At 47.4% G+C, this 21,774-nt stretch overlaps 1 long non-coding RNA gene across 1 annotated transcript in view; it reads right to left on the reverse strand.

The window, feature by feature from the left end:
• Positions 1 to 21,774, reverse strand: part of LOC308578325 — a 792,667-nt gene that overhangs the window by 550,042 nt on the left and 220,851 nt on the right. The gene's annotated exons all lie outside the window — the stretch shown is intronic.

The raw sequence follows: 21,774 nt of genomic DNA on the forward strand, positions 1-21,774 counted from the left end.
ATGAGATTAGAAACTGTTTTTTGAGCTACTTTAAAAAATTATATTCACAAGGACCGCAGAAGGAAGAGGATATAGATGAATTCCTTAAAAAATATGGACTACAAAAAATCTCTCATCAAAGCAAGGTGGATCTAAACCAGAGAATAACAGAACAAGAGATAGAGGGTGCCATTCAGAACATGCAACTGGGCAAATCTCCAGGACCAGATGGACTGACTTCCAGATACTATTAAGCTTTGAAGGAGTGGTTGGTACAACCGTTAAAGGAAGTCTGTAACGAGATTCTAGAGGGTGGAAAGGCGCCAGAATCGTGGAAAGAAGCTTATATTACACTCATACCAAAGACAGAGACTGAAAAGACTCAGCTTAAGAACTACCGCCCAATATCATTACTCAATGTGGATTACAAAATCTTTGCAGACATTTTGGCAAAAAGATTGAAAAGAGTGTTGATGGAGAAGATTCACAAGGACCAAGCAGGCTTTCTCCCAAAAAGGCACTTATCAGACAACGTGAGGAACATAATAGACATTTTGGAACTATTGGAGGTGAATATAAACACTAAAGCAGTGCTGATATTTGTGGATGCGGAGAAAGCCTTCGACAATATTTCTTGGAGTTTTATGAAAAAGAATCTTCATGGGATGGGGGTAGGCCAAGGATTTGAGAATGGTATGGGTGCGATATATTCTGAACAAAAAGCTAAGTTGATTGTAAATAATGTGATAACTGAAGAATTTAAGATAGAAAAAGGGACACGACAAGGGTGCCCAATTTCCCCATTGCTTTTTATATCAGTCCTGGAGGTTTTGCCAAATATGATTAGAGATGACCAGCAGGTTAAAGATGTACAGGTCGGAGCAAAACATTATAAGTTAAGAGCCTTTGCAGATGATTTGGTACTTACTTTACAAGAGCCAGATACTAGTACAAAGAGGGTGTTGGAGATAATTCAAGAATTTGGTCAGGTGGCCGGATTCAAACTGAACAAACAAAAGACTAAAGTTTTGGAGAAAAATTTAACAGGTATGGAGAGGGAGAAATTCCAGAATGAAACAGGTTTGACAGTGGTTAAGAAGGTGAAATACCTAGGGGTTCATCTGACATCTAAAAATCTGAATTTGTATAAAGACAATTATGAAAAATGTTGGTGAGAAATCAAAAAAGATCTAGAAATATGGTCAAATTTGAAACTGTCAATGTTAGGCCGAATTGCAGTTATTAAGATGAATGTATTGCCTAGAATGTTATTCTTGTTTCAAACTTTGCAGGTTCTTGACAAGATGGACTGTTTCAAGAGGTGGCAGAAAGACATTTCAAAATTTGTCTGGCAGGGCAAAAAGCCCAGAATAATATTTAAAATATTGACAGATGTAAAAGAAAGAGGGGGATTTGCCCTGCCGGATTTAAAATTGTATTATGAAGCAGCAGCGTTTTGCTGGCTGAAAGAGTGGATGCTCCTCGAGAATACAGATATCTTGGATTTAGAAGGTTTCAATAATGCATTTGGTTGGCATGCATACTTATGGTATGATAAAATTAAAGTGCATAGGGCCTTTAAAAACCAGATTGTCAGAAAAGCATTATATAATGTCTGGATAAGATATAAAGACTTGCTGGAAAACAAAACCCCTAGATGGTTGTCACCCTTGGAGGCTAAGGCATTGAAAAAGCTCAATATGGAGGCCGAATGGCCAAAGTATTGGGAAATCTTGGAACAAGACGGAGATAAATTGAAGTTACAGAGTCATGAGAAATTGAAACCCAAAGTACGAGATTGGCTCCATTATTATCAAATAATGGAGGTGTACAAACAAGATAGGAAAATTGGCTTCCAGGTGGAGAAATCAAAATTAGAAACTGAATTGTTAGAACCCAATACTAAGAACTTATCAAGAATGTATAATTTGCTGCTGAAATGGAATACACAAGATGAAACAGTTAAATCAGCTATGATTAAGTGGGCACAGGACATTGGCCATAATATTATGTTTGCTGACTGGGAATGGTTGTGGAACACCGGGATAAAATTTACGGCATGTAATGCTTTAAAGGAAAATATTATGAAAATGATCTATAGGTGGTACATGACCCCAGTCAAGCTAGCAAAGATTTATCATTTGCCTGATAACAAGTGCTGGAAATGTAAAGAATCTGAAGGTACTTTCTACCACCTTTGGTGGACGTGCCCAAAGATTAAGGCCTTCTGGGAAATGATATATAATGAAATGAAAAAAGTACTTAAATGTACATTCCCTAAGAAACCAGAGGCCTTTCTCTTGGGCATTGTCGGCCAATTGGTGTTAAAGAAAGATAGAATTTTCTTTATGTATGCTACAACAGCAGCAAGAATACTTATCGCAAAGTATTGGAAGACACAAGATCTTACCCACCTTGGAAGAATGGCAGATGAAAGTGATGGACTATATGACATTGGCTGAGATGACTGGCAGAATCCGTGATCAGAGGAAAGAGACGGCGGAAGAGGATTGGAAGAAATTTAAAATTTATCTTAAGAACTATTATAAAATTGATGAATGCTAAAATGTCGAGGTGTTGAGAAAGAAAAAGGGATTACAGTGACATAAGAATAAGTTGAAGAAAAGACTATGAGGACACATATTTGATAAAATTATTTAGAAGCTGCTGAAATAATCTTGGAAATTGGGATGCAGAAAGGGGAGGTATGGGGGAGTCTGAGAAATGAGGGTAATGAAAAAAAGGTTAGGAAATTATACATGTTTGTTTGTCCTTTTATTTGTTTGTATTGTTTAAAAAATGCTGTAAAACCAATAAAAAATTTATATATATATATAAAAAAGAGCACAATCCCCTTGGAGGGCTCGATTCCGCCGGCGTCTCCTCTGCGGAGGAGAACCCCTGGAACGTGCTGGCGGAAAGTGTGGGCGTAAAAAGCCAGCTGTCGAAATAATCCGCTGGCATGGGCCTGTGTGGGAAGAGTGCATGGAACTCGTCTTTGAGAAGCGGTTCCTCCAGAGCATAATCCGGCACCCAACTGTTGGCGCTGGCCGGGGTACCCTCCCTGGCGAGGAGATATTCTACTCCCTCCTCCCCCCATCTCGAGTCCAGAATCTCCGTGACCTCGTTGAATGTCGTGGCCCTCAGTGACTTCCCCCCCTCTGGTGACTTTCTGCGCAGGTCTGGTGCTGTCCCTGGCTCCTGAAACCTGTGTGGGGCCTTGTAGGGTGTGAGCACCGACCTATGAAAGACCGGGTGCATTCTGGAACCTTCTGGGAGAGTCAACCAAAAAGCTACAGGATTGATCCTGGCCTCAACTTGGTATGGCCCTAGCTGTTTGTGTCCTAGCTTCTTCTTAGCTAACGACTTGGCCGGCACTGCCTGGGCCGCTAACCATACCCAGTCCCCCACCTGGATGTCTTCCCCTGCCCTCCTGTGCCTGTCTGCCTGCACCTTGTAGGCGTGTTTAGCTAGCTCCAAGTGCCGTCGGAGTTCCTCGTGGACCTCCTGCAATTCTGCTGCTAAGTGCTCAGCTCCCTGCGGCTCCCCCTGCGCCGTCGTCTCCAACCCCGGGAAGGTTCTGGGATGTCGCCCATTGTTGGCGCAGAACGGTGTCACCCCCGTTGACGCGTGCTTCGTGTTGTTGTAGGCAAACTCGGCCAGCGGTAGGTAGTCCACCCAAGTCGCAGGCTGTTGATTGGCGTAACATCGCAGGTACTGCTGCATGATGGCGTTGACCCTCTCCGCTTGGCCGTTGGTCTGCGGATGCCTCGCCGACGCTAAGTTGATCTTGACGTTCAGGATACCCAGGAACTTCTGCCAGAAACTGGAAATGAATTGGCGGCCCCGGTCGGACAGGATGGACCGTGGCAAGCCGTGAACCCTGAACACGTGGTCTATGAACAGCTTGGCGGTCTGTTCCGCTGTGGCCACCTTCGCGCAAGGAATGAAATGCGCCATCTTGGTGAACAGGTCTACAACCACAAGTACCGCCGTCTTGCCTCGCGAACTGGGTAGATCAGTAACAAAGTCCAGCGCCACCCTCTCCCACGGCTGTAGTGGCGTCTCCAGCGGTTCCAGTAGTCCCGCTGGCTTCTTGTGCACTGGTTTGGATCTCTGGCAAGTGTCACACCTGGCGACATAATCCGCGACCTCTCCTCGCATCTGGGGCCACCAAAAGTCCCTGGCTACTAAGTCTGCCGTCTTCTCCTTGCCGAAGTGACCCGCGCTGGGTGCGTCGTGCAACTGCTGCAGGACCTTCGCGCGGAGATCGTCCCCCGGCACGTAGAGAGCACCTTTGCGGGTTAGCAGGCCGTCGCGTATCTGGAAATCGCCGTCCTTTGCTGTGCCCCTCCGCAGTTCCTCCATCTTGGATTGCGCGAACGGATCCGTCTGCAGCGCGCGACGCACCGCGTCCAGGTCCACGGCGGCTGAAGCACATGCCCATGCCTGCGGTGCGAAAATGTGCTTGGCCGCCACTGGTGCCGCTTCCTCGAGATACTGGGGTTTCCTGGAGAAAGCATCTGCTATGACATTGTTGTCTCCTGGGATGTACTCTATCCTGAAGTCGAAATCCGCAAAGAACTCCGCCCAGCGTATGTGCCTCTGGCTCTGGAGCTTCGCCGTGTGCCAATACTCTAGGTTCTTATGGTCCGTGCAGACCTGCACAGTGTGTCTGGCTCCGATGAGGAAGTGCCTCCACGCCTTGAATGCTGCATGAATGGCCAGCAACTCCCTGTCCCAGATGGTGTAGTTCTGCTCCGACTTGCTGAGCTTTCTGGAGTAGAACGCGCAAGGCCTCCAGTTCCCTTGCGGATCTTGCTGCAAGAGGACCGCCCCCACCGCTCTGTCCGATGCGACAGTCTCAACCCGCATGGGCCTGCTGGGATTCACGTGTAGCAGCTGTTCTTCGGACACGAAGAGGCTCTTAAGTCTCCGAAAGGACTGCTCCGCCTGGTCCGTCCAAATGAACTTTTTCTTCTTGGAACTGAGGGTGTCCGTGATAGCCGCCGTCTCTTTCGCGAAACCTTTGATGAACTTGCGGTAAAAGTTGGCGAAGCCGACGAACCTCTGGACTTCCTTCCGATTGTGTGGGCTCTTCCAGTCCAACACCGCGCGGACCTTGGCGCTGTCCATGGCGAGTCCCTTGTCGGACAGCCTGTAGCCCAGAAAATCCACCTCCGTCACGTCGAACTGGCACTTCTCCAGTTTGGCGTAGAGTCTGTGCTCCCTTAGCCTCTGCAGGACCTCCTTTACGTCACTCTCGTGAGCCTCCGGCGATTCCGAGAAGATCAGGATGTCGTCGAGGAAGCATAAGCACTTCTTGTAAAGTAGTCCCGCTAGCACGTGGTGCATGAATGCTTGGAAACAGTGGGAGCCATTTTGGAGGCCAAACGGCATAACTTTGTATTCATAGGTGCCCAACGGCGTAAACATGGCCGTCTTCCACTCATCACCCTCCCTCATGCGTATGAGATTGTACGCGCCGCGCAGATCCAGCTTGGTGAAGATCTTCCCCTTTCGCACCGTCGCGAGCAAGTCGTCAATCTTAGGCATGGGAAATGCCTTGGGCTTTGTCATCGAGTTTATGGCCCTAAAGTCTACGATGAGCCTTTTTTGGGGCGTGTCCTTCTTCTTCACGAAAAACACAGGACTGCCCCCCACTGCCTTGGATTCTTGGATGAATCCCCGCTTCAAATTGTGCTCTATGAACTCCCTGAGCTCCTGTATCTCGTCCTCGGACATGGAATACAGCTTCGCAGTCGGCAGCGTCGCTCCTGGCAAGAGGTCAATTGCGCAGTCGTAGGGCCGGTGGGGGGGGCAACTGGTCAGCTTCCTTTTCGCAGAAGACCTCCAAAAACTCCTTGTACTTGTGGGGCACCGACTGCACCATGCCCAGGTGCAGCTGCTGCCCTTCCTCCTGGCCCTCCGCTTCCTGGCCGGGCTGGATGCAGTGCTGTGCGCAGTAGGATGAACCAAAGGTGAGTTGTCGCTGGTACCACGCTAATGACGGGCTGTGTCTATCCAGCCAACTCATGCCCAACACTATAGGCGTGTCTGACAGGCGCGTGACGTTGAAACTGATGACCTCGCGGTGATTCCCAATCTGCATCACCATGGGTGGTGTCTGTTGTACCACCTGCCCGCCCAGCAGCTTCCTGCCATCGACTGTGACAACGTTTAAGGGCAGCGTGGCTGGTAGAAGCGCTATGCGATGTTCCTTGATGAACTGCACCCCCATGAAGTCTGCGTTGCTACCGGAGTCAATGCTAACAGGGACTTCCAGGGTGAGTCCATTAGGTAACTGGAGAGTTGCAGTGAGTTGCACCACTGGCTTGGGTGGTAGGGGGTCTGTAGGCTGCAAAATCGCTGGGGACTGCTTTACTGACTTGCCTGGCTGAGCCCCAGCATCTCTGCTTCCAGCCAGGCACTGTCATTTCCCTGAAACTGCTCTCCGTGGTGAGCTGCCTCTGTTACTGTTGCTAAGGCTGCAGTGTGCTTCTGGAGCCTCTGGGGACACTCTTTGGCCATGTGTTGCGCACTGTCACAGATGTAGCACTTCCTGCTCCCTCTAGGAGGCTTAGTCTTGACTGCTCCGGGCGCTGGGGCTCCGGCTGCTGTCTGAGCCTTGGCACCACCAAGCTCCATCGGTTCCTCCCCCTCCCTCAGCGGAGGCGAGGGATGCGTACGTCCCAGGTCCCTGGGAAGAAAAGGAGACGCTCTAGCCGGTGCACGCACCTGGCGACCCTCATCACTGTGCCAAGGGCGTTCTTCGTTGAATCCTGACAAGACAGAAGTACTGTTTTGGGGGGACAGGAGGCGGGCAGGTGTGGAGGATTCCCTGGTCCTGAATGGGGTAACTGTGCCCCTGAAGGACCAGGTGCGCAGCCTGGGAGTCATTTTGGACTCACAGCTGTCCATGGAGGCGCAGGTCAAATCTGTGTCCAGGGCAGCTGTTTACCAGCTCCATCTGGTACGTAGGCTGAGACCCTATCTGCCTGCGGACTGTCTCGCCAGAGTGGTGCATGCTCTGGTTATCTCCCGCTTGGACTACTGCAATGCGCTCTACGTGGGGCTACCTTTGAAGGTGACTCGGAAACTACAACTAATCCAGAATGTGGCAGCTAGACTGGTGACTGGGAGCGGCCGCCGAGACCATATAACACCGGTCTTGAAAGACCTGCATTGGCTCCCAGTACGTTTCCGAGCACAATTCAAAGTGTTGGTGCTGACCTTTAAAGCCCTAAACGGCCTCGGTCCAGTATACCTGAAGGAGCGTCTCCACCCCCATCATTCTGCCCGGACGCTGAGGTCCAGCGCTGAGGGCCTTCTGGCGGTTCCCTCATTGCGAGAAGCAAAGCTACAGGGAACCAGGCAGAGGGCCTTCTCGGTAGTGGCGCCCACCCTGTGGAACGCCCTTCCAGCAGATGTCAAAGTGATAAACAACTACCTGACATTCAGGAGACATCTTAAGGCAGCCCTGTTCAGGGAAGTTTTTAACGTGTGATATTTTATTGTATTTTTGGTTTTTATGGAAGCCGCCCAGAGTGGCTGGGGAGGCCCAGCCAGATGGGCGGGGTATAAATAATAAATTATTATTATTATTATTATCGTGAGCGCTCTCTGCACGACGTCTGCGAGGGTTTGAGGTCTGTCCCCCCTTGCCAACTCATCCTTTACGGAGCCATTGAGTCCCTCCCAGAACAAATCTCTCACTGCCACGGAGTCCTTTTCCCAGCCCAGCACATTCAGCAATGCAAAAAAGCGGGAATGGTACTGTCGTACTGTAGCCTTGCCTTGCCTCAATCCATGCATCTCGCGCCTTGCCACATCAATGTCCACGGTAGATTGGAAACAAGCGTCCATGGCCGCGATAAATGCGTCAGAATCCCTGCGGGCAGGACCATCTTCGTGCCATAAATTGCGTAGCCAGGCTTTAGCTTCCCCATGCAAGTGGGATACAATGAAGCCTACTCTCTCCTCCTCATCTCTAAAATCCTTCCGAAGCAAATGCAGCGCATATACGACGTCAGCTCAGAAACTGGGATAATGCTTCAGGTTCCCATCGAAGTGGGCTACTAAACTGCCCCCCTGCCAGCCGAGTCCAATTCCCTCTGACCTGGGCCCCGGGAACCCTTCTTTGCATGCACGCTCCCACCTGGCTTGCAGATCCTGGCACCGCGCTTCTGCTTCCTCTCCTGTCTTTTTGGAGATCAGTACTGCCGTGGAAAGCTCCGCTACTGCGTTTCGCAGTTCTGTTAGTTGCTCCTCCGCAGTCATCTCTGCCAACCTTCGTGAGCTTGCAAAAAAAAATTTTTGCGTACAGAGAGGGGACTTACTGTCAGGGCTGCCTCAGGTCCCAGCTCACAAAGGACCAACGCCAGTCTCTCTTTATATACAGAAATTTTATTGCAGTTCATTTTTCGTTTCACAGCCGAGGCACGCAGCCCCACGTCCGTAACGCTAGACCGCTGAAGTCCCCTCTGAATCAGTCCCTCCCCTGCACCAGTTTAAGATGCTTGCTTTGCTCCACCTCCTCCTGTCTTTCCTTTTCTGCAGGGTCTTTCTGCCCGCTGGAGTTTCACCCCTCCTGGATTCCTCTGACGCTGAATCCACAGATGGCTCTCCTGCGGGCTTTGGGACCTGGCTCCTCCCCCGGGCTCTCCGTTTCCCCGCGCGCTTGCACATTTGAACTTGGCGCGCGCGCCCAGCTTCCAACCTTTCTCCTGATCGTTACATCACTCCTCTCACTGCTCCCCTCCCCTTCCGGGAGGATAGCTTGTTCTGACCTCCCCTCCGTTCCTGCCGACGGAGCTGCTTCCCCCTTTTTTTATTATAAATTTTTTTTATTGGTTTTACAATTTTTTTTAAAACAATACAAACATATAAAAAGACATACAAACACGTATAGTTTCATAATCTTTTTTTCATAAACCTTGTTTCTCAGACTCCCCCATACCTCCCCTTTCTGCATCCCAATGTCCAAAATTTTTAGCAACTTCTAATTATTTCTCTCAAGCCTCTGTCCTCTTAATCTTTCCTTCAGTCTAATCTTATATCACTGTAACCCTTTCTTTCTCAAAACCTCGACATTCTAACATTCATCAAGTTTATAATAGTCCTTAAATTTCTTCCATTCTTCTTCCGCCGTCTCCTTTCCCTGGTCACGGATTCTGCCAGTCATCTCAGCCAATGTCATGTAGTCCATCACTTTCATCTGCCATTCTTCCAGGGTGGGTAGATCTTGTGTCTTCCAATACTTTGCGATAAGTATTCTTGCTGCTGTTGTAGCATACATGTGATGGGATGATGAGCTGCTTGTGCGTAAAATCGTAGTCCCTCAGAGTTTGTGCAACTCCACAAACCTCTGTGTGTGACAGAGCTCCTCAGACATGTCTGCTCTAGTCACTTCCAGATTCCGACAGTGGTTGTTTTCGGAAGCGCTTCCAGCATAAAAGCTCCTTAACGGAAACACGTATTCGGGACTCGCGGCGTGACAGCTTCCGGCGAGGAATGGGTCTCCCTATGGGAGCTTCTGACACCTCCCCACTGTTCTCGCTGGACGTGTCCCTGAGCCCTCCCTCTTGCTCGCTTTCCCTCAGAGATCCTCCCCTTTCCCTGCTAGTTCCTGCTTTAGCTGCTGCGTCTCTCTCAGCCTTAGTGAGACTTTCCTCCAGAGACCCATCTCTCCCCCTGCTGGTCCCTGCTTCAGCTGTTGAGTCCCTCCCAGCCTCCGTGAGCCCTCTCCCCACCTGTTCCTCCGATTGCAGTTCCCTGACAATACATAAAGAAAGTTCTATCTTTCTTTGACACCAATTGGCCGACAATGCCCAAGAGAAAGGCCTCTGGTTTCTTAGGGAAAGTACATTTAAGTACCTTTTTCATTTCATTATATATCATTTCCCAGAAAGCCTTAATCTTCGGGCATGTCCACCAAAGGTGATAGAAAGTACCTTCAGTTTCTTTACATTTCCAACACTTGTTATCAGGCAAATGGTAGATTTTTGCTAGCTTGACTGGGGTCATGTACCACCTATAGATCATTTTCATAATGTTTTCCTTTAAGGCATTACATGCCGTAAATTTAATACCGGTGTTCCACAACCATTCCCAGTCAGCAAACATAATGTTATGACCAATGTCCTGTGCCCACTTAATCATAGCTGATTTAACTGTTTCATCTTGTGTATTCCATTTCAGCAGCAAATTATGCATTCTTGACAAATTCTTGGTATTGGTATCTAACAGTTCAGTCTCTAATTTTGATTTTTCCACCTGGAAGCCAATTTTCCTGTCCTGTTTGTAAACCTCCATTATTTGGTAATATTGGAGCCAATCTCGTACTTTAGGTTTCAATTTCTCATGACTTTGTAATTTCAATTTATCTCCATCCTGTTCCAAAATTCCCCAATACTTTGGCCATCCGACCTCCATATTAAGTTTCTTCAGTGCCTTAGCCTCCAAGGGTGACAACCATCTAGGGGTTTTGTTTTCCAACAAATCTTTATATCTTATCCAAACATTAAACAACGCTTTTCTGACAATGTGATTTTTAAAAGCCTTATGCACTTTGATTTTATCATACCATAGATATGCATGCCAACCAAATGTATTATTAAAGCCTTCTAAATCCAAGATATCTGTATTCTCGAGGAGCATCCACTCTTTCAGCCAGCAAAACGCTGCTGCTTCATAGTACAGTTTTAAGTCCGGCAGGGCAAATCCCCCTCTTTCTTTTGCATCTGTAAGTATTTTAAATTTTATTCTGGGCTTTTTGCCCTGCCAGACAAATCTCGCAATGTCTTTCTGCCACCTCTTGAAACAGTCCATCTTGTCAAGAATCTGCAAAGTTTGAAACAAAAATAGCATTCTAGGCAATACATTCATCTTAATAACTGCAATTCGGCCTAACATTGACAATTTTAGATTTGACCATATTTCTAGATCTTTTTTAATTTCTGACCAACATTTTTCATAGTTGTCCTTATACAAGTTCAAATTTTTAGATGTCAAATGAACCCCTAGGTATTTCACCTTCTTAACCACTGTCAAACCTGTCTCTTCTTGAAATTTCTCCTTCTCCATGACTGTCAATTTTTTTTTCTAAGACTTTAGTTTTTTGTTTGTTCAGTTTAAGTCCGGCTACCTGGCCAAATTGTTGAATTATATCCAACACTCTTTTCGTACTAGTGTTTGGCTCTTGTAAGGTCAATACTAAGTCATCTGCGAATGCCCTTAACTTGTAATGTTTAGCTCCGACCTGTACACCTTTAACCTGCTGGTCATTTCTAATCATATTCAGCAACACCTCTAGAACAGAAATGAAAAGCAATGGGGAAATTGGGCACCCCTGTCGTGTTCCTTTTTCTATCTTAAGTTCCTCCGTTATCACATTATTTACAATCAGCTTAGCTTTTTGTTCAGAATATATTGCACCCATACCATTCTCAAAACCTTGGCCTACCCCCATCCCATGAAGATTCTTTTTCATAAAACTCCAAGAAATATTGTCAAAGGCTTTCTCCGCGTCCACAAAAATCAGCACTGCTTTAGTGTTTATGTTCACCTCTAGCAATTCCAGAATGTCTATTATATTCCTTACATTGTTCGATAAGTGCCTTTTTGGGAGAAAGCCTGCTTGGTCCTTATGAATCTTCTCCATCAACACTCTTTTAAGTCTTTTTGCCAAAATGTCTGCAAAAATTTTATAATCCACATTAAGTAATGATATTGGGCGGTAGTTCTTAAGTTGAGTCTTTTCAGTCTCTGTCTTTGGTATGAGTGAAATATACGCTTCTTTCCACGATTCTGGTGCCTTTTCCCCCTCTGAAATCTCGTTGCAGACTTCCTTTAACGGTTGAACCAACCACTCCTTCAAAGATTTATAGTATCTGGAAGTCAGTCCATCTGGCCCTGGAGACTTGCCCAATTGCATGTCTTGAATGGCACCCTCTATCTCTTGTTCTGTTATTCTCTGGTTTAAATCCACCTTGCTTTGATGAGAGATTTTTTGTAATCCATATTTTTTAAGGAATTTATCTATGTCCTCTTCATTTTGTGGTCCTTGAGAATAAAGTTTTTTGAAATAACTCAGAAAACAGTTTCTAATCTCATTGGGTTTAGATATGTTCTTTCCATCCACTTCTAGGCTTGTAACTGTATTTAGTTTCTGCCTTTTCTTCAATTGCCATGCCAGAAGTTTGCCACATTTATCTGCCAATTCGAATGTTTTTTGTTTCATTTGCTTTATCTTCCATTCAATCTCTTGATTCATCAATTCCATATATTGTGTTTGATATAACTTAATCTCTCTCAAAATCTCCTGGGACTTTGGTTTTGATCTTAATTTTTTCTCTCCTTCTTTTATCTTTTCCAAAATCTTTTCCTTCTTCTCATTCTGCTTTCTCTTTTTTATTGAATTTTGTTGATTCAAGAATCCTCGCATCACAGCTTTACTTGCATCCCAGATCACTCTTTTTTCCACATCGGCCTTTAGATTTATTTCAAAATAGTCCTTTAAAGTTTTTGGGGCCTTCATGTGGATCTCCTTATCTCGAAACAGGGTGTCATTCATCCTCCATCTAAATTGACCAGTTGTTGTAAGTTTCATTTCCATCTTCACGGCGTTATGGTCGGAGCAAGTTTTTGGGCAGATTTCTACCCTCCTAATCTTTGGAGCCATCCCACTAGTGATCCAGATTTGATCAATTCTGGTCCAGGTCATCATTGCTTGAGAGAAAAAAGTTCCCTCTCTCTCAAGAGGGTTCCTTGTTCTCCATATGTCTATTAGGTCCATATTTTCCGTCATTTCAAAGAAGGTCTTCGGAAGTCTCCCTTCCTTGGAGATTGTCAGTCTTTGTGCCTTGTCCATATTTGTAGAAACTACACCGTTCATGTCTCCCATAATTATCATATTGTAATCCAAATAGTCCATCAGAGTTTCATGAAGTTTCTTGAAGAATTCCGCCTTGCCTTCATTTGGTGCATAAATTCCAACTATTAAGAATTTTTCTCCTTGTACTTGTATTTCAACTGCCAGATATCTTCCTTGTTCATCTTTAAACATCATTTTTGGAACCCATTTCTCTTTTACATAGATCACGACTCCTCGTTTCTTAACTTTATCCGATGAAATGAATTCTTGTCCTAATCTTTTATTTATGAGTAGTTTCCTGTGTGCTCTGGTTACATGGGTTTCTTGTAAACAAATCAAGTCCAATTGTTCTCTTTTCAAAATATGAAACACTTGACGTCTCTTCAAAGGCATGTTCAGCCCATTACAATTCCAGCTAAGGAATTGCAGAGCCGTCTTGTTATTTTTCTGTTACTCCTCCAACCGCTCCAAGTTGTTGCTCTTCCTCTGATGGTGATGGGTTAAGTCCAAACGATAGGTTCAGAATGTCTAGTGCTCTCCTTTGTTCTGCAATTGGATCCACAGTTCCCTTCTGTAAGTCCTCTTGGTTTCTTTCCAAGAATCTCTCTTTGTCTTGTATTGTCTTTATTTTCACCTTCTTTCCCTTATAGTCAAAAGACAGTCCTTGTGGGAACTCCCACCTGAAAGGGATGATGTTCTTCTTCAGCAGGTAAACCAAATCCTTATAGAATGTTCTCAACTCCAAGATATGTTTAGGGATGCCTTTAAAAATCTGTATGGATGAATTTTCAATTTGCAAGGCCTTTTGGTAGTGTAATTTTAATATTTTATCTCTTTCTTCCTTAGATCTAAGGGTAATCAAACAGTCCCTCTGGGTCTTTCTGTTCTGTCTTCTGCCCAGTCTAAATGCTGTTGTAATCTTAAATTCTTCCTCCTCCAAGTCTTCCCAGAAACCAGCAAACTCTTGTGTTAAAAACTCCACCAGGTTGTCTCCTTCGCTCTCGGGAATCAGTCTTAATTTCAGATTTCTTTCCTTTCTCTGTAATTCCCACAAAGCCAGAGTTACATCATGTTCATGAACCTTTTTAGCAATCGGTTCTAAGTTCCCTTGAGTCTCTCCAGCAATAGTTCTAGCTTCCTCTGCAATTTTACGTGTTGCAGAATTTTCTTGAACCAGCCTGTTTATAGATTCTGTATTCAAGTCCAATCTTGCTGTTAGTTCTGTTAATTTCTGTGTATTTTCTGTACTCTGCTTTGTCAAGGTCTCCAAAGATTGATTTATCTTGAGTAACGCTTGTGTCACTGACTCCATAGAGGCAGCTGTCACTTTTTCTTGTCCTGTTATTCCTGTAGGAGTTACGCCTGTAATTGAGCCTCTTTTCTTTTGTTGCTGTTGCTGGTGTTGTTGCTGGTGGAGCTGCTGTTGCTGGTGGAGCTGCTTCCCCTGACACACTGGAACCTCCCCCCCCCCCGCTACGCTCTGGAGGGGAAGCCGGTCCCGATCTCCTGCTGCTGCTTCGGGATTCCCTATTTGCTCCTTCCCCCTGATGAGTCCCCCCTGGGGCTCCTCTTGTCTTGGCTACAGGCGCCCCCTCCTGGGAATCCCCCGATTCGCTGGAAAGGCTCATGGAATCCCTCGGGCCACCGTCCTCCTCTTCCTCGCTGTCCTCGGACTCTTCCCAATAGTCCTCCCTCTCCTGCCTCCCATGTGCCTCTGCTCCTGAACCCCTGACAGCGCCATAAATTGTGCAGCCACGATTTAGCTTCCCCATGCAGATGAGTTATTATGAAGCCTACTTTCTCCTCCTCATCTCTAAAGTCTCCCCTTCGCTCTCCATCTCCTCTCTCCCCTGTACCTCTGCTCCTGAGCCCCTGACAATTATATTTCATTTCCCAGAAAGCCTTAACCCTTGGGCACGTCCACAATAGGTGAAAGAATTTTCCTTCAGTTTCTTTACAATTCCAACACTTATTGTCTGGCAAATGATATATTTTTGCAAGCTTGATTAGGGTCATATACCACCTGTAATCATTTTCATAATATTTTCTTTCAGGGCATTACATGCCGTAAATTTCACACCAGTGGTCCTCAAATTGGTGTTTTTGGGGTTAGAATGCACATTCACCCCAAAATCGCAGAAATGTTTGTTACCAGCCCAAATCAACCATAGGTAAACATATGGTAACATGTCAATAGAAAAAGGACGAATAAGCTTTGATTGCTCTTTCGGTGTTCATTCACCCACAAATAGCAAAGCGGTGTGTAATGGTTGGGAGTTACTCGTGCGTAATCCTGCTCTGTTTAAGCATCGGGTTGCCTGGTTAAACCCTCCGGACTACGCAGCCCATGGTAGCGTGGCTGCTCTTAGTCACTTGTAGAATCTGACTGTGGGCGTTTCTTAAAGCGTTGCCAACATAAGAGTTGTTTGACGCCCAATCGTTTCCGCCTCTCACTGCGCGGGAGTCTCCTGCGCAGGGTGGGCGTGGGCAGCGGGGTGCTTGGGCTCTCCTCACTAACTTCCAACGAAGAGTCCTGGAGCCCCTGCACCTCCCTGTCCCGTTGCTCTCCTGGATCCCTGGTGTTACACTCATTCTCTTCCCCTTCTTCCCGGCTAAGTCTCCCTCTAGCGCTTGGACCTTCCCCTGCAGAATCAGAGACCCTCTCCTTCTCCCGTGCCTCTGATGGCAGTTCCCTGACAGGGCCCCCTTCACTCCCCCTCCGACCCGGGGGCTCTGTTGCAGCCTCTTCTCTGGTCGGCGAGCCAAGGAAATCCCTGAAAGAGCTGTCCTCCTCATCTGTGGGTGTGAACACCTCTTCCCACCTGCTAAGGTTCCCACCCAAGGAATGACTCTCCCAATCCGATTCTTCTTCGGATTCTGAAAACCCTTCGAAACTCTCTTCCTCCTCCGTCGTGCCGAACTGTTCTTCCCAGAATCGCTCTAAGGGCTTGGGTTTATCTGGGAACCGTCGGTGGAACACTTCCACCATATGCTCGTCGCCAACTGCCTCTGCCGGCACCCACATGTTTTCCGACCAGGGCTCTCCTTCCCACGCCACCAAGTACTGCACCTGCCGCCCTCGCCACCTTGAATCCACTATCTCTGCGGCCGAGCTCTGGTGTTCCCTCTCTTCTACCTGTGGTTGTGGCAAGACTTCTACCTCCCGCCCCTCTAATTCCCGCCCCTCTCTGTGCGGTGAGAGCAAGGACCTGTGGAACACGGGATGTATTTTCATGTTGTTGGGCAACCTGAGCTTGAACGCCACTGGGTTTATCTGTTGTATAACTTCAAACGGGCCCAGTCTTCTGAGCTGCAACTTCTTGCACCCTCCCTTAAAGGGTAACCCTTGAGTGGACAACCACACGCGATCCCCCACCCTAATGGTTTCCCCTTCCCTCCGGTGTTTATCTGCTTGCTTCTTGTAACTGGCTTTAGCCCTTTCTAGGTTCATCTTGAGCTGTTGATGTAACGCTTCCATTTCTTCCACAAACTGTTCAGCAGCAGGTACACTCCAGCTCTGTTCCTCATTGCCCGGGAACGCCCTGGGATGACACCCATAATTGGCCAAGAAGGGGCTCATACTGGTGGACACATGTTCAGCATTATTGTACGCAAATTCTGCTAGCGCTAGTTTCTCTACCCAATCATTCTGCCTTTCGCTAACGAAGCAGCGTAAGTATTGCTGGAGTACACTGTTTGCCCTTTCCGCCTGCCCATTGGTTTCTGGGTGTCTCGCTGTCGAGAAGCTTACCTCGACTTGCAGTAGGCTCATGAGCTTCCTCCAGAACCGGGAAGTAAATTGTTTTCTGCGGTCAGATGAAACCCTCAAGGGGGCGCCATGCAGCCTAAAAATGTGTTCTACAAACAACCGTGCCGTTTCTTCCGCCGTCACCGCATGGGAGCAGGCGATAAAGTGGCACATTTTGGTTAGCAAGTCTACTACCACCATCACTGCTGTTTTTCCCCTTGATTTGGGCAAATCCGTCATGAAATCAATTGACACCACCTCCCAGGGTTTGTTTGGCGTGGGTAAGGGTTCCAGCAAACCTGCTGGCATCGTGCGTTCCCCTTTGGCCCTCTGGCAGCGGTCACACCCTCTTACATATTCACGTACACCTTCCCTCACCCGTGGCCACCAAAATTGTCGGGTCACCAGCATCATGGTTTTGTGTTGCCCAAAATGTCCCGCTGTGGGGGTGTCATGTAGTTGTTTGAGTACCCTTCTTCTTAGAGCCTCCCCCGGTACGTACATCACCCCCCTGTAGTACAACACCCCTTCCTTCTCCTCAAACCCCTCTGGTGCTCCCCTCCCCTCTTGGAGTTCCCTGATTTTAGTCCGGGCGAATTCATCGTCCCTAGTGAGTCCTGCCAGTTCTCTCGTGCCCACTAGAGTACCCCCACACACCCATTGGTCCTCAGGTATGACGTGGCGGGTCTCCGGCGGCCCTTCTCCTTCGAAGTACTCTGGTTTCCGCGAAAGAGCGTTTGCTCTCACGTTTTGCTGGCCGGGCACATACTGGATTTCGAAAGAAAACTTGGAAAACTCCTGCGCCCAGCGAATCTGTCTCTGGTTGAGCACCTGTGCTGTCCGCCAATATTCCAAGTTCTTGTGATCTGTGCAGACCTGGATCTTATGCTGCGCCCCTATCAGCAGATGGCGCCACCGACGAAAGGCGGCGTAAATTGCTAGCAGTTCTCGGTCGTACACGGTGTAGTTTTGTTCCGACTTGCTCAGCTTCCTCGAGAAGAAGGCGCACGGTTTCCATTCTTGCTGGCTCAGTCCTGGCTGCAACAGAACCGCCCCGATGGCTCTTTCTGACGCGTCCGTCTCCAACCTCATAGGTTTCTCCAAATCCACATGTAGTAATTGTTCCTCCGACGCGAATGCCTTCTTCAATCTTTCAAAGGATTGCTGGGCTTCCTCCATCCACACAAACTTTCTCTTACTACTGAGACAGTCCGTGATTGGGGCCGTCAAGTGTGCGAAGTTCTTGATGAACGTCCGGTAGAAATTGCCAAAACCTAGGAATCTCTGCACATCCTTTCGTGTCTTTGGGGTCTTCCACTCCAATACTGCTTGCACCTTGCTTGGGTCCATCGCTAAGCCTTTGTCAGATAGCATGTACCCCAGGAACTCCACCTCTCGGGCATGAAACTGACATTTCTCTAGCTTGACCCACAACTGGTGTTTCTGCAAATGTTGTAGCACTTCCCTGACATCTCTCACATGTTGCTCCTCATTTTCCGAATAAATCAAGACGTCGTCCAGGAATGCTACACAGTTCTTGTAAAGCAGAGACCCCAACACGTGGTGCATGAACGCTTGAAAACAGGCGGAGCCTGACTGTAATCCGAAAGGCATAACAAGATATTCAAAGGCCCCCAGGGGTGTGAACATGGTGGTCTTCCATTCATCCCCCTCTCTCATCCGGATTAAGTTGTAAGCCCCCCTCAGATCTAGCTTGGTGAAATTCTTTCCCTTCCTCACTCTTGTCAGAATGTCATCGATTCTGGGCATCGGGAAAGTCACAGGTTCTGACACCAAATTTACCCCCCTGAAGTCCACGACCAGCCTCGGTTTATCAGTGTCCTTTTTGTCCACAAAAAATACTGGACTGCCCCCCACTGCTTTTGACTCTCTTATAAACCCTCTCTTTAGGTTCTTGTCAATAAAGTCCCGTAACTCCTTCATCGCTATGGGGGTGGGTTTCCCCTGAGCATCCAGCGACCGTCATTCTTCCAGCCTCGCTGTCAGGATGGCTATGTGCTCTTCCAAATCGCGGTTTCTCTCCTCCAGCGATTGGCCTCCAGCTGCCCCTCCCCTGGCTCCAGCTCCTCCCGTCTTACTCATGATGCCCCCTTCTGCTTGTTGCGCACGAGCAACTTTCAGGGTGAGTCAGAATGCTGTAATGGTTGGGAGTTACTCGTGCGTAATCCTGCTCCGTTTGAGCATCGGATTGCCTGGTTAAACCCTCCGGACTACGCAGCCCATGGTAGCGTGGCTGCTCTTAGTCACTTGTAGAATCTGACTGTGGGCGTTTCTTAAAGCGTTGCCAACATAAGATTTGTTTGACGCCCAATCGTTTCCGCCTCTCACTGCGCAGGAGTTTCCTGCGCAGGGTGGGCGTGGGCAGCGGGGTGCTTGGGCTCTCCTCGCTAACTTCCAACGAAGAGTCCTGGCGCCCCTGCACCTCCCTGTCCCGTTGCTCTCCTGGATCCCTGGTGTTACACTCATTCTCTTCCCCTTCTTCCCGGCTAAGTCTCCCTCTAGTGCTAGGACCTTCCCCTGCAGAATCTGAGACCCTCTCCTTCTCCCGTGCCTCTGATGGCAGTTCCCTGACACGGTGTAATAAGCCTAAACAAAGCCAAACAAGTTGTTTTGGTTTCCAACTACATAGAGAGAAGAATCTTGGATTTCGCTTACTTCAAGTCGTGTTCTTTGCTGTTAATGCACATTGACACAGAAATCGCAAAGTGTGTGTAATGAGACCAAAATAACACAACACCATCTTTTCGCTTCCATATGCGTAGAAAGAAGACGAATAGGCTTTGATTGGGCTTTTTTCAATTCGCATGGTGTTATTTGGGTGTGCGCCAGCATCACCCCAAACGAAAGCAAAAAAGTTTTTTTGGGTTCCATCTACATAAAAAGAAGATGATAAAGCTCTGATTGGGTTCATTTCAAATTGGTGTTTTGCGGGTTAGAATGCACATTCACCCAAAAATCGCAGAAATGTTTGTTACCAGCTCAAATCTGCTGGGAAAAAGCACCAATGATAAAGCCAGCTGCAGGTGGCTGGAATGCAATACAGGATGTTGTTGTTTCAAACTGTACTGTTGGGAAAAAGGGGGAGTCTATTCTCTGTACTGAGCACCGGATGTTAGCTCAGAGTGTCATCTGACCTGTGCTAGAAGCACAGGGGAGGAGTTATGACTCTTCTGATGGAGTCTGAAGGGTGCAGTCACGTTTCTTTGTACTGCTGAATGACAGGAATAAAAGACATGTAAATAGGACTCCTGTCTGTCTCATTTCCCCTCCCTGGCGGGGAAAGAAAGGAGAGAGAAGCAGAGGGTGTGTTCTCCTCACATCTAACGAGGAGAATCACCGGTTTACGACCTAGCCTGCTGGGAGTAGCAGATGGAAGGTAAACAAGTATCTCGCTCAGTTTGCCCGTGAAGGCCAGTTTACCTCTGACTGTGAGCTGAGATACTGACATATGGCAGCTTTCGGTGGTTGCGATTCATCGAACATCTGCATGAGAGGCTGGTGGATTGTCCTCCTCTGCTCCAAGGGAGAAAATAGCGTCTGAGAGCAGCCAGAAGCTGAACAGACGGCTGGACCCAGAGGAAAGTGTTTTCCAAGCAACGGATCTCAAGGTATGCTGCATTTCGGGCTAAAAGTTAGAGATAAGCTTTCAAGTATGCACAGTTGCTAAGCGACGCTCGTCAGAGACGTGGAAATTTACTGGCTGCGCAGATGGCTCTGAGAGAGGGCCTGGGAAGCGAAAGTTTTGTTTTGACTATGTCTTCGATGCTGTGCAAGGTCTGAGAAACAGCTTGCAGCTTGCCTGGAAAGGCAGTAAACAAGTCCAGCAGAGGCTATTGGAGTTTTAGCAAGGCTGGAAAGTGAGACAGAGGCTTGGCTTCAAGATGGATGCCAAGAAGGGGGGAGCCCTGCCTTATTCATCTCCCCTGACCAGTGGCAGTTATTCATCATGGTCTAGAAAGACGACTACCCCAGAAGGGGTGAGCAAGGATGATGCTGGCCAAGTTCCTAAGAGCTCATCGAAAACTGAGGAGAGCTTTGACCCTAGATGGGGGAGCGAAGGAACTGTTCCAGCTGCACTGGAAGTGAAGGACAGGGGGAGGGAAGAACAGAGTTCAAATCTCCCCGCTGCTGAAGCTACTGAGGAGCGAGTTGTAGCATTGAGCGCTGTCCGATGTTACAATTGTGGACAGACTGGGCATCTACAGCGAAACTGTAGGAAGCCGCGCCAGTCAAGAGGAGCGAAGAGCAGCTCTACGAAGCCTGAGGCATCAGGCAAAAGCCGTACCAAGTGCCAGGTGAAACCTGCAAAGGCTATGATGGTGAAAGGAACCACGCCAGATGTTGGGAACGCGTTCATAATCGACACTGGCTGTACAAAACACATGTGCCCGCACAGAGAACTGTTTTCAACGTTGAAGAAGCAAAGCTTCACTGTGAAACAGGCCAACGGTCAGGAGCTGAAAGCGACCGGGATTGGGACTGTGTATCTTGAGAGTCTGAACTTGACTATAAACAATGTTTACCTGGTTCCAGAACTGAGATTTAATCTGCTGAGTGTGTCGCAGATTGCAAAGAAAGGACTGAAACTGTCCTATGATGCTAAAAGCTGCAAGATCTACAAAGATGGAGAACTGTTTCTTACTGCCAGAGAGAAGGATGGACTGTATTTGTTGACTTTTGATCAAAGTGATTACATGAAATGTAATTCTTCTGGTTCTAACGAAATCTCTCTTGCAGGTGTGACCAGTGTGAGCACCAGGAAGGTGACCAAGAAGGTCGACAGAGCATTTCAGCGGGTGTATGCTGATGTGATTGGTCCTCTAGAACCAATATTTTGCGGTGCAAAATATTACCTTGTGTGTGTGGATTGTTTTACTAATTATTCTTGGGTTTTTGTGATGGAAAAACCGCAAGAGACCTTAGAAAGGTTTCAGGAGTTTTGTGACAAGGTTAAAAATATGCAGAAGCTCCAGGTGGAGTAAAGAGTGCCAGAGGCATTTTTGTGGGATATGAAAAGGGTCTCTACAGAGTAATTTTGTCTGAATCTGGTCAGGTGATTCTCACAAAGTTTCTTGAGAGTGCTCCAGTACAAGAGCGGGTAGTTGTACAGACATTTCCCACAGGTGACAATTCAGATGATGATTTTTCTGAT

This window comes from Podarcis bocagei (genome assembly GCF_964188305.1).
Source record: "Podarcis bocagei genome assembly, chromosome: W".
Lineage (NCBI taxonomy): Eukaryota > Metazoa > Chordata > Lepidosauria > Squamata > Lacertidae > Podarcis > Podarcis bocagei.